The 12,412-nt window shown below is 38.0% G+C and overlaps 1 long non-coding RNA gene across 2 annotated transcripts in view; it reads left to right on the forward strand.

The window, feature by feature from the left end:
- The first annotated feature begins 348 nt into the window (after nucleotides 1–348).
- Nucleotides 349–12,412, forward strand: part of LOC125694169 (uncharacterized) — a 54,651-nt gene continuing 42,587 nt past the window's right edge. For both annotated transcript variants that reach the window (XR_007377441.1, XR_007377442.1), the window contains exon 1: nucleotides 349–475. This is a non-coding gene — a long non-coding RNA (uncharacterized LOC125694169). The remainder of the gene's footprint in view (nucleotides 476–12,412) is intronic.

The following is a 12,412-nucleotide window of genomic DNA, read 5'->3' on the forward strand; positions in this document are numbered from 1 at the left end:
ACTTTAAAATGCAAAAACGTATGTAAGTTGAAAATGTTGTCTTTCACTCCTAAAAACTCCTTGATTTTCTCCTCGATTTTCTAGAGAGTGCCTGCATCTTCTAGAGGCCTTCCAGAACACAGCAAAAGAACTGGGTGCTGCTAATCCTTGCTCACTGCCTGCAGAATTATGTATCGAGGTAAGTTATTAAAGGTCTTAGTGTTGCTGCAGGTGTAATCTGAGGCAGTGAGGTTGTACAGGTGCTAGTGATGATGACTGAGGTGATGCAGATTGGTGGCAGCTGAAGCCAGAAGCTAAATAGGTCTTTTGCTGGTAGAGAAGTGTGTGGTGTGAGGGTATGTTGTTGTGTTTGCTCTGTGTGGTTGTGAGTCATAGAGGAAGATTTTGGGGGAGTAGCTGCTGGTGTGAGGGCAAATTCGGGGCTCTGACTGCTGAAGGTGTTGCTGTAACTAGTGCAGGCCCGGTCCTCTGCAAGGTAAGTGCTTGGCCAATTTATTATTGCTATGATGATTGTCTTCTTTATTTCTAATTAAATCTTCTTTTTCTCAAGAGGGTGTTATTTTGTCTTGTGCTCAGGATCCTCATTTGTGGCATGTTTTGCTACTTGTCTGTGAGGTTGCTGAAGTCACTTGTATTGTAGGCTTTATCTTCTGTGGTGCAGTGAGAGATAAGAATACTAAATGTTTTTCAGGTTCTCTGATCTTTCCTTAGCCTGCATTTTGTAAAACTTTTTTTTTTTTTCTATTTCAAGAGTGTTCTGCTTCCATAAGAACTGAAATAAGCGTTTTCAAGTAACAGCTATTTCTGCAACAGATGAGAGGACTGAATGCTTTTTCTATTTTGTTTTGCTGCTGTGGTGCTATGGGAAGGATTACTTGACCAAGAATTCCCTGTAGTTTGTGTTGATCTTTGGGTTTTCATGGGAGCAATATATTTCCTGCTAGTGTTTCAAGAAGCAATTTTTAAAGTATGCTTTCAGGTAAATGTTGTAAGAGGATCTGAACTTAGCTGAATATTGAACAATGTTCTTTGTTGTTCTCCCTTAATGGTAAGAAAAAAAAAAATCTTCTACGTAGTCATTCAAAAAATAGTGAAGTATCTCTGTAGTATAATGAGAGAAATACCATGTTTTTGCCACCTCACTCTCAAGCTGTATAGTTGTTTTGCCCTCTTATTTCTAAATATTGTCTGTGAAGGTGAAAAACAAGTTATTTTGGTGAAGTGAGTACTGAACCCTGTTTTAAATTTGTTTAGCTTTCTCCTAGGGCATAAGGGAGAAGATGGTTATGAAAACTTAAACACAAACTTAACTCTGATGACCAAAGCTTTAAGACCATAGATTTTATGTTATATGAGTTCTTGAAACTAAAAAAAACTCAGTAAGTACAGCCAGAAGGTATTACATCCCTTTTTTAAATATGCCACTTCTTAGTTCTTCAGCTTTAACAACTAATTCTATATGTGGGTATCTTTTGTTTATTGTTAACCCTATATAACAGATTCAGTGCTTCACTCTATTTTTTTTTTTTATTTCTGTTCACCATACAGATTTATGTTCTCACCTGTAGTACTGCTGGTAAAGGGAAAGCATCAAGAAATAATGGAGAGCCTTTTCTATAGGTGTGTTTATGATCTGTTAGGCTCAAGTATAGGATCTAGATTCGTCAGTTACTGTGACTTAATACTTGAGGAGTCATGAAATATGAATGTATTTGTGTTATATGCAAGAAAAAATTGGGTAGTTGCTGACACGCAGAGGGAGGAATTTAGATTGGTTTATCTACGTTGCTACTCCATGTGGACATGCTGCAGTAATCTAACCCTGATTTTTAAAAATAAAAAAAAAAAAATCAGTGGAAGAGAAACCTTTTCCTAAGTGTTGTGAGTATTGTTAATAACACTACTTCTTAGGTAGTATTTTTTTGAAGAAGTAGTGCTGTCTGCTTTGCTGGTTGAATGACATGTGAGTAGGTAGTGTCAAAAAGGGCACAAATCTGATGCATTTATGTAGGAAGTGAGCTGTCACTGTTTCAGTGTTGCAGCAGTTTGTTGTCATTAGGTGCCCTGGGTTTCAGTCTCATGCAGATAAATGTTGTTAGGATGTGTGCTAGTGGGTCAATATATAAACTGCTTTATACACATACTGAAACTTGGTGCAAAGTATGCTGAATCTGTTATAAGTCACCATGTGTTAACCATGAGTTGTACAGTGGCTGCTGGATGCAAACATGAGCTGTGGGGCAGCCTGTCTACAAGAGGTCTCCTGAAATTCTTTCCAGTAAGCACAGAAGGCAGTGCTGAACAAGCCATATTTTGCATGGGTAGATATCTGTATTTCAGATTAAAGTGATTTTTGGCATGAAATCTACTGGCTGTCTCTGTCATCTAGTGTGCCCTAAAGTAGGGGAATACCTGTTTGTTTATGAGTGTTAATGCAATGGAGCTGCTTCTTAAAGCTTAGGCCCTCTGAGGAAGAAATTTTTTGCCTGGTTAATCTAAAGATGGTGAACACCACTGGCCTGTAAAGCAGCTGTGTGCTGAAGCTGAAGAGACCTTTCCAGTTCCATGTCTCCTCACACCTGAGTCTGGATCACAGAATGAGTTGTGAGGGTCTGCCAGGTCATGCCACATAGGTGACAAACAAGGCTGCATGCTGGGTTGAGTGCACACAAGTGACCTTGAAGTTGAGCGAAGATAGCTGCTGAGAGTCTGAGCAGATGAATGACTTAATGTGGTTACTGGTTTAGAACAAGAAAATGCAGGAATGGACATGAAACAAAAGCTTTGCTCTGGGGGAAATGTGCTTGAACAACTCTGTGAAGTGTAAATGAGTTGGGAAATTGGAGGATCCATGGGTGATATGGGGAGTGGCTTTCTGTTGCGATCTCTGTCTAACCTGTCAATTTTGTAATGCCTTTGCAAGCAGCCTATGAGAGAAATAACAATTTTCCATCCAATGTGACATCCTGAAATTGGAAGTTGTTAGTTGGAATGATTTGCATGAAGGTTGTAATTCCTCAGCCACTTCTCTCAAAAATGTTACAGGAACTTAATTGCTAAATAGCAACTATGACTAGAAATAATAAAAAAAATGCAGGAGTGGGGGAAGGATGGTTCCATCCATAAATCATTTATATTCAATAAATAGCAATTGCTATCAGTAGATCTGTGTTCTATCACTATGAGTTCTGCTAGGACAAAGTCAGTTGTTTCTGTTTGATCTCTAAACTTAACTATTGCCACTGTGATGACTCTGCATGGTACTTCTAGCAGCATAGAGGTACTTTTGGGTGTCACTTAAGGACACCAGCATTAAAAGATGGAAATACTTCTTCTTGAGTACTGTGAACTCAGGATCATGGTACAGAACTAAACATCATATGGCAGCCTTAATTTGCAGTTAATACAGCTATTTAGATAAACTTTTCAGGGGATGGAGTGGAGAGTACTTTTAAGTGAAAGTTCTTATGGATTAGAAAATATATCCTGTAAATCATAGTTGTGTATGAGACCAAGTGCAGATGTGTGGTGCTGTAACCTTGTTCCAGCACAGTCTTGTTGGACTGGGCATGAAGCCTCCTGCTAGGCCCATGCATTTAAATGAAGCTGCTAACATCACTCCTCTTCTGTGTCCTGGCAAATACAGGATGTGAGCATTACACCAGACTGTAGCTGAAGTTATGCCTTGGCAGCAGGTCTCAGTACTGCCAGCTCATTCTCGAGGATAGGAGAATTTTGTATGCAGGCACCAGGTATTTTAGGAGCAGCTGTGATTCAGGGGTGGAGTGCCTGATCTATAGATCTGCCTCTATAGATACAACTTGCATCTCTGAAATGTTAATGGATGGTTTGAGTTCAGTGTTGAATTTTCTTTAGAACCTGCTTGGTTGATGGAACTCTTCAAGGTGACAGTGGTTTAACTTCAGCAGGAGAATGAAGCTGAGAAAATGAAGATGGAGGTTGCTCTTCCACATGTTCAACTTCAGATCTTACTGTGCTTGGAGTTGTCAGGTGATCCTGACACCTGCTGTTGATACACCTGCTGTTGGAGAGCAGATGGGTACCTTCCCAACCTGGCTCATCCTTACTGGTGTGTTTCTGGTCATAGAACTAGGAAAGTTGCTCCTCTCTACTTTAATTACCCAGCTTCCCCTCCCCCCTCTGATACACAATGAGACACATGCTGAAGCCACCTCATTTTTCTCAAGCAGAACTGTTTTTGCTCTGGCTTGCTGTATTTTATGCATTTGATACTGGTATGGCAAATAACACTAAGATCTCTCAAGGAAAATGAACAGAATCAGGTAAGGAGAGACTTCTTAAATGCTTATTCAAAAGCAATAGCAACAAAAAAAAATCTGGGGAAGTCATTGGTCAGTGAATAGCAAACCATGGAATGGCATTCCTGGAAAATGGTTACTACTCAATTTTGAAAGGCTAATTTGCATTTGGGTAACAACAAACGATATTACTTTTTGAAGGAGGGCAGGTGTGTAATCATTTCATTTCCTGTAGAAAAATGAAGCAAGTTCATAATGATTGGGTGGAGAATTTAATAGTCTCTAATTTGAATGTTTTGAATAAGTAAGGTATAAAAGTACATCCAAACAGTGAAATCGATTGTTCAGGATCTAGCATATGTACAATACATGCCAAGCTTTAATATGTTTTTAGCAGAAGTAGAATTAGATGCTTCTGTTGTCCTCATAATTAGGGAGATTGTTCTTCTATAAGCTTATGTAATTAAATCCTTTCTCTTGCCTTGCTCCAAAAGTACATGTGATGTCCTCTACTTACATCCTTCTGATTCCAATTTTATTGCTCAAGACTGGCTTGGACAGAGATAAAAAAAATTAACAATTGACTGATGTGCCTTCCATGACAAGGCAGCTGTGTTCACTGGCTTTTACTTGCAAATTCACTACACTTCCTGGAGAACCGTTTCCTTGGTGTATTCTGTGATCCAACTAGCTGTCACTCACTTCTCGAGAAAATTATTGCCTGACTTCTTTTTTTTCTGGAGGTTTTACTTGTAATCTAACATCCTGTAGAGATTAATGTCTCAGAAATGTCATTTAGTTCTTTGCTCCAATATGATAATTGTTCTTTTCGTTTTGCGGCAACAATGTATCAGTGAATCTCAATCCATTAAATTGTCTTCCTAGATACAAATTTGCTTTTTGCCTTATATACTCCAGAATATTTTAACAATGGTAAATATTATCACTAAAGGAAAACAAATTCCATTATATAATTTCTTCAGCTATGGTACTACATTAAACAAGACACCAAAAGTAGTTTATTGGGCTGTTCCATTAACTCCAAAATCTGTCAGCGCAGGACCCAATGGACTTTAAAAATGAATAGGTCTTGCCAGTCTGGTGGCAAGATGACCAGTCTGGTCTCAGATGAACTTAACAAACTTTCATGATGCAATAGTCGTATTGCTTGACTTGGGTTTTCTTTGTTTTCTGAGGTGCTGAGATGAACTTATACATGAACTGGTTTACTTACTGCAGGCACAATTAACAGAAATGTAAATTATGGTATTAAAATTTTGGCAACTAATTTGGCTTAGGCATTTAATTTCAATGTTTAAAGTATTTTGGCATTCATTCATGAAACTTAATTATTGAAAATGCACATTTTTAATGTATAGAGTGACGTGTCCACTAAAACAATACTTTCAGAATGTTCCATTGCTTCAGTTATAGACCCAAAACATTTCTGAAAGCCTTCAGTTGAGTTTTCTGTCACTTCATGTAGATTAAAACCTACACAGAGAAGCAGATGTTGCCAAGGTAACTGTAGTATTCACAATTCTCAATCTAAGTAATATTTCTCCCTACTATTGCTACTTATTTACACTTCTAAATTACTTTTAAGGTTAGCTTTTTCTAAAAACAGAACAAAAAGCTATCAAGCTTAACATGATCTCTCTGGTTCTGTTCTCTTCTGTTCTCCTCACCTGAATACCTGTATGTGTATGTGAGAAACTTCATATGATGTGGTTGCTGATATGACTGCCAGGATTAAAAGATCAAATGTACTGATGATGTATAAGTAGAAATCTTCACTTACCTTCCTGATTTTCTCGTACTAGTGCATGAATTTATTATACAGAGTTTTACTCAGGTTTGTTAATAAGGGTTTTAAGCAGATGCTCTTCTAGATATACATATTAAGCAAAAAGAATCTAAACACTTTTTGGAAATGGATACTGCATTTTTTCCATTTCCTTTTGGGATGAAATTACATGAGGTTCACGTGAGAAACCCCTTCTTGGCTTTCCTTCTATGAATGGGTATTGCGTAAGAGCAAACACTGCATCTTGAGCAGTAGAACTCTTGGCTATACAACTAGAGAACAAGCTCTAAAATTTCAGGTGTGTGATGTACGGGCAGCTAGAGGAAGTGTGAGCAACAGCCAAGCAGCAAAAATCTGAAGTGATCAAGTCTGAAATTCCTTAATTGAGACAAAATACTTCATATGCAGTCATGGGGAACTTAGAGGGTTTCCTTATTTCCAGTTCTTGTGTCTTGATGGTACTTGCTTGTCCTCCGGCATACCAGGGAAGGTGGTATATGTGCATTAGCCCACTGAAGATGTTGAAGGATTTTGAGGTAAGGGAAGCTAGCTTTCTATAGAGGGTTAGAATTTCTACTCTAATACCTGTGTGTAGGCAGGATGGGTGCTGGGTCTGGGAGGGCTAGGGGCTAGGCTGCTGCTGAGTTTGTAGTTATTCTGACTATTCCAGCAGAACTCCCATGTCATTGGCAGAAGACTTGCACAGAGCAAGCAAGCAAACACATTCTGGGGAGTTTCACTGGAGGTGAAAATACAAAGAAAGAGCCTCTTATAGAGGGCATATATATATTGGTTGTCAAGTTTTAGAACTCAAGTATGTAACTCAACAGAAGGTGTCTCATTTGTGCTTGAAATGTGTATTTTTATATTGCATGCTCTCAGAATACTGCTGATACAAATACACTGATAGTGTGTGATTCCTTTGATTATATGCTATAAATTGCTTGTTTAGAATCATTCAGCTCTGCTTTGTCACTAAAGAGCTTCCATCACCTGTATTATGTCTATGTATGTTGTAGCTAACAGTGGGGAAAACATAATCTATCATAATTGCTGCAAATGTATCTTCACTGACTAGAAGACTTCAACTGCTACTGAACAGTGGAGGATCCACAAATGTGATTCTCTGTCTGCAGCACTGCTGTGCCTTTCTGTTGATGGACTAGGGCTGCTATCATTTTAGGTGCTATAGCTCCATAATATTGTATGAAAATGTTCCTGTTGCACGCTTGTCTTTTAAAATAACACTTTAAAAAATGTTGGTTAAGTGTTTTTATTAGTTATATGTGCTCCTGGTCTGCAGGTCAGGCATCAACTTAGTTTTCCCTTGTGCTGTTTTCATACTAAGTAGTCGTGCTGCCTGGTAAATTCTATGTAAGCAATACTGCTGAACAACACTTTACTTAATCTAATGTAATATAAATAACATAAAATGAGACTTACTCCATATATATAATCTCAGCTCAATAATAAAAACAGTAACTTGGAGTCTTTCATTAGTAACTTCTGAGGTTTGAAAAAAAAATCAGGAGCATGACTATATAGTTACCAGTTTTCAACAGGACTAGCTTATAAAATGATTTCTCTAATGTTAGTAGTCTCTGAACTTCAATGGAGTCTTACTTGGGAAGACTTTCATTTTGTTGAAATAAATGCCATTTTGGTCTTATTCTAGTAAGTGAGGAAACAAAATCTTTCCTTTGTACTCCATGCCTCATCCTCAGTGACTTCTGCTTAAGATTTCCCATGTAAAGGCTGCTCCAGTAATAATGCCTCCTATTTTATTATGCTGACTACCACATCAGAGGCAGATCTTGGTGGTATGGCAGTGAAGGATGAACCTTTCTCGTAATATGTCACATTTTGATGCTGTGTGACAGATGGCAGCAGAGGGGCATGTGTCTGACATGAAAGTGCATCTGAAGCAAAGGTGTCACTGAATTTCTCCATGCTGAAAAAATTCTATTATTGACATTCATTGATGGTTGCTGAATGTTCACATCCACTGTTTGTGCTCCAAAAACAGAGTGAAGAAGTGGATGGTACATTCCAGCAGTGGTGATAGTGATGTGAAAGACAAAACACTTTGTGTGCTGTCACGCCACAAAATGACAAGTCTTGACCAGCTCATCTATGTGAATTGGTGGTCACAGTGGTGACTGGAAAAAGCTTTTTTTTTTTTTTTTTTTTTTTTTAAGCTGAGAATTTGCTCTATCAACTAGTGTTACTGTGCTCTGTATCTGTTATACTTTCCATGGAATAGGAGGAATTACTTTTGGAGCAACCTATGTCTGTCAAGAGAAAGTAATGAGAATTGAAAGTTTGGAATCGTATAACTAGGTAAAATGATGACCTCATGGCTCATATCAAAGTCCAGAATTTGTTTCCTTAGTTGTCCCCTGTATCGTGCCCTGATAGTTTCAGGCATTCTTAAACTTGGGTCCTTGGTGTGTATGACAAAATGCTCCTTTTCCTGCCAGTTGCATGAGTGAGATGCAGACTTAAAGGCCTTTGGGTGCTAGAGATCTCATGTGAGGACTCTACAGTGGTAGTCATCTCTGCTTCCTGGGGAGGGTGCTTCGTATAATCATGTAATATGTTACATCACGTGCCAGTTAAGTGATTTACTATCATAATTCTGGATTTTAGCTCTGACAAGTAAATGCATCACTTCAGCCAAGTAGTATCTATTTATGATGCGATGGTTCAATTTTCTCTTGGCTCAGAATATCTTATCTTCTCCAATTTATATCCAGTCTGTGCTTTGTTGCACATTTCTCACAATCCTGTATTTAATCAATCTGAAACTAACCTTCAGAGTTCACTGCTTCATTGTCATAAGGAAAGATAGGAATGTTAGTCCCAGAAAGAGTAGATAGTTACTTATTGCTGTGTCTCAAGTCTTTTTGACAGAAGTACAGGTTGAATATCAATTGCTTTAGGAATGATGAGGATTGCATGCAGGAAAGGCGAAGGCAGTTGGAAAACAGTTTGAGTAGGTTAGGGATCTTGTTAGAAGCAGAGCAAACACTCCTCTGTAAAGGATGCTCTCCCTGCAGCAAGTAGTCATTCTTTTACCCTTCCTCAAGATAAGTGTTGGTTTTCCAGAGATCTCTCTCAGGCTGTTTTCCATTTCTACTACATAAATGATGATTTATTGCCCATTTACATAAACTTCATGCTATTTTGCTGTGAAACTTAAATAGGAAATGAAACAACTTGTACTGCAGTAAAACGGAATACTGAGAGGCAGTCTCTTATTATTCCTGTAATGACTTCTGCATTTGTCATACAAAAAAGTTACTGCTGTTGCTCTGCAAGACCCACATGCAGCGCTACTAATATAGTTCTGACTCAAATGGTAGCCTGTGGATTTGTGTCCTTTCTGGGAAGACTGGCTTGTTTCTGTTCTTGCTGAGATTTGTTTTCAACTCTTCTGAGAAATAAATGAATGAAAATAAAACTAAAAATATCCATCAAATCTTTTCCCTCAGAGTCATTCTGTCTACCACAGTGCTCCACTTGAATGTTCTCCCATGTTACTAATGCACTCTCAAGAGATTGTGGCAGTATGATGCTGTTGTTGCTGGAATTGGTCCTTAGCAAGCAGAAATTTCATCGTTTTGCTACTTTGTCAGTATTTTATTATCCTTAGTAGGAATTTTTACCTCCTCTGCTTCATTTCTATGTAAAGAATAATGGCATGAAGAGCCGATATGCATAATGATTGTCACCATATGTGAATGTTTTATTGTTTGTTTTTTTTTTTTTAGTTTATTCTGAAGTACTTTTTAAGGGGGCTCTCTGACTCAAAATTCGTGAAAACAACACAATACAAGAAATGTTTTGTACATATCTGTAAAAGATGGCATTTAAAAATGATTTGTTGTCTAGTACCTGTTTTAATTAAGTTATAAAGTATCAGTTACAAGAAGATCTAAGGCATTTGTCATACTGCTGTTCCAGATTCCCTTTCTCTTTAGCTTCCTCCTACAGATTTCATTATTTAAAATCTCAAATCCTTGTAAGCAGAGTTAACTCGTTAATACGACTTTCACTTTAAGGAAAACCAGACTGCAGGCAGTACAGAAAATGGAACTGACTGCAAAATGATTCTGTAGGAGAATACTATGAATGACAAGTTAAGTCCTACCACCAAAACTTAAGTAGAAGTCATCACTTTGAGGTGACAGGAAGTTTATAGTGAGTTGTTATTTTTTTTGTCTAGGCAAAAAACAGTGCCTGGTAGCTTTGTGTGGTTGAGCAAAGCTGTAAACAGGCTATAAGCCAGTGGTTTAATGAAGGAAAACTTTCCTGGTGAAGTGGTCAAGGTTTTAGTTGTCTACTGTATCATTGCCCACTCTACTGTATCACTGCTTCTTCATGCTTCTGCAAGCTGCTTCTGGGGAAGGATAATACTTCTGTCAAGGACAAAATGGACAAGCTTTTCCAAGCGGAGATAGTGGCATAAAGTCTCTAGCTAAACTTTTCTAGCTCAGGAGACAGTTTAAAAGAATACTTATCACTTGATAGATGGGAAAGTTAATTGTGAAAAAGAAAACATTCAACTACTGTACATCCATATCGAACAAGCAGTACTGTATGTGTCAACAGTTCACATTATAATGGCTTGCTTATTCTCTTTACTGTATTCATCTGTCTCCTTCCAGTAAATTCACTATTTTGGTAAATCTTATGGATGATGTAAATAGTCATACAGTCTTTGCTGGAGCAGCGCTTGAAAAGAGGTGAAATGGCCACATTTTCCTCCACCAACTTCTAAATACTGGAGGAATGACTCAAGGGACAGTTGTTTGGAAGCAAACTCTTATAGATATTGCCTGGTTTTAAAAAACTTTTAGTATAAAGTGTCCTAATTGCTGAGGTTTTTGGACCCCTTTCCTTAGCATCCATTTTGTTTTACTGGGATTACAATTAAAAGTTATGCGGTCAAGTAGCTGCATGTGAGTAGAGCGTAATAAAGACGGCTGTGAAACTCATGTCTGTGCTTTGGGTTGTAGTTGTGAAGACCTGCATAGTCACAACAGGACATCTTTTTGCTAATGTCTGTTATTGTAGTTACGTGCAGGTCAGGTCAAGTTGCTGTAGAAGCCATGTAGAAATGAACAAATCTGTAAACTGTCTGTATCTAGTAACTTACAATTGTGCCCTCTCAGATACTCCAAAACATACTCTGGTTGTAGTCGCTTCCCACTCTTACATCTGCCACTTCTTCCTATCTTTAGTTTTCATATGTCTGTTTTCTTTTCTACCAGAATGACTCTGGTCTGTCCTCTCATTTCTGTGACTGCCACAGTTTTCATCCTCAGTCATTAAATCATTTCTTCAGCCTTTTCAGTTGTTAGTAGACTTCTTTTCCTCTCATTCCTCTTTGTCTCAACACAGTTGTTCCAGCTTTGTGATTCTTCCACTGTATGGGACAAAACAAACTGCCTTTATTTTTCAGCTTTCCGTACCACTAGTTCTTCTTTACTGTGCTTGGGTAGGCTTTGAGATAGAGATTATTAATCTGGATAACTGATGTTTCCTTAGAAATAATAGTTGAAAAAAGAACATTAAAAAAAAATCATCTCACTGTCTCATCATTTTAAAATATTTTTTGGAAGGCAGTGAGAGGAAAATGACTTTCACTCTAATCCTTTCCTGCTTTTTCCCAATTTCCATTGACTTCAGTAATTAATAGCTCAATAATCAGAAAATGCTCTGAAGAAGCCACTGAAGATGTCACCAGAAAAAGTGAGCCTTTCTCTAAAGCTTTTACTAGCTTTTCTCTCTGCAGTGTGTCTCCTGCTCTTTTGTTTTGTTTCCCCACACCAAGTGGCTCATGAATAGAGGGTGATGCCATTCATCCTCTATGAGCTAGAGACAAGTGAGCCTGGCATCAGCAAATACTGTGTGCATCTCCAATAGTTCTGGTTTCAGCTGTTCCAAGCCATGCAAACTCAGTCAGTGTGTGTTCTGCCATTGGTGTAAGCAGCAAGGAAATCTCTCTGAGCTTCTCATTCTCTTCTGCCAGTGAACTGCTGGCTATTAAAGACCAGTGTTTGTCAGCACTGAAAGTAAAAAGCAGCAGCTTTATATGTGTACATCTGTAATTTGTTGTCTCCAGAAACAATTTTAGGACAGTTAACAGCTGTTTTGATGTGGGAATCCTTTTTGACTGTTTTGACTTTAGGTGATGACTTCTTGAAACAATAGATCCTGAAACACAATGACATATTTGGTCCCTCTCAGTGTCTGACTACTAAAATCATCAGGAAAATGTCAAGATGCACTCTTGATTAAACTTAATGACTGAGAATGT

Source organism: Lagopus muta, chromosome 5, assembly GCF_023343835.1.
Source record: "Lagopus muta isolate bLagMut1 chromosome 5, bLagMut1 primary, whole genome shotgun sequence".
Classification (NCBI taxonomy): Eukaryota; Metazoa; Chordata; class Aves; order Galliformes; family Phasianidae; genus Lagopus; species Lagopus muta.